Source organism: Rhagoletis pomonella, unplaced genomic scaffold (assembly GCF_013731165.1).
Source record: "Rhagoletis pomonella isolate Grant_MI unplaced genomic scaffold, Rhpom_1.0 Rhpom_scaffold_00003, whole genome shotgun sequence".
NCBI classification, from domain to species: Eukaryota; Metazoa; Arthropoda; class Insecta; order Diptera; family Tephritidae; genus Rhagoletis; species Rhagoletis pomonella.
In genome coordinates this window covers 59,321,286-59,322,358 of record NW_023458557.1, presented here as the reverse complement: position 1 = coordinate 59,322,358, position 1,073 = coordinate 59,321,286, and positions in this window count along the sequence as shown.

The following is a 1,073-nucleotide window of genomic DNA, read 5'->3' as shown; positions in this document are numbered from 1 at the left end:
CACGGCAATCAGACTTGATTTTATCAATTTTGATACTTCCACCGGTGTGGCCTGTGCCAACATCGGCCCCAAACCACCACCAAAGGCCAACTTTTTTGTTTACATTGGGTGGCAGGCCATGCAACGCAAACATTACACAAATTAATAATGACAGCTCACGGATGAGCGTAGATTTCAAAAATCGATACAATTTTATCGCTAGATAATATAAAGGAGCAAACACAATATTCAAATGCTCGGGTAATATCGTAATATTATACACCCCATACACGGCCAATTGAACACGTCAATCATAAACCAACCCCAACATGGGTTTAGAGCGCGTAAGTAGTATATGCCAATTCAAGGTTCTATAATTATATGATGTAATTCTCGCCACCCAACCATAAGTACCATGATATTAAGAATAAATATCAATAATAGCAATGACTTTACGATCGAAACATCGACAAAATAACCATTTTCAGGTAACAATGACTCGTTTCTCTACGTTGAGAAAGAAATCGGAACGCCACGCTCATCGTTACCCGATAGCGTGCCGGCTATGCGAGGGTAAGCACCCAATCCGTCTATGCCCAGTATATCGAGCAAAGACCCCGGAAGAGCGTTTGCGAGAGGTCCTGTTAGGGCGGTTCTGCGGCAATTGCTTGTCGATGACGCATCGTGTACAAAGGTGCACCAGCCGCGATCGATGCCGCCGATGCCATGACAAGCACCATACGACGCTGCACATCGACGAAGAGCCCGTTGACCGGAGACCGTGGAGCCAGCAGGTTGCCAGCGAAGAGGAAAGAGACAACGTACTCTCGATATACGCGTCAGACTCCGGAACGGATTCCCGAACCCGCCGCCCTGAAATCGAAGAGGGCGAAATAATTGAGCCTGTAGCGGAAGCGAATTTTCCAATATCGACGGGGGGATCGGAAACCCGGACTTTCCGTCTCCCGTTAGCACATAAAAGGCGACAACATCAACGGGCACCGCAGCGTCGCGGAGCGGAGACTCGGTCTTTCCGCCGGCGATCCATACGCAAAAAGGCTACCGGTCAAGAAGGACAACGGCAACGGGCACGA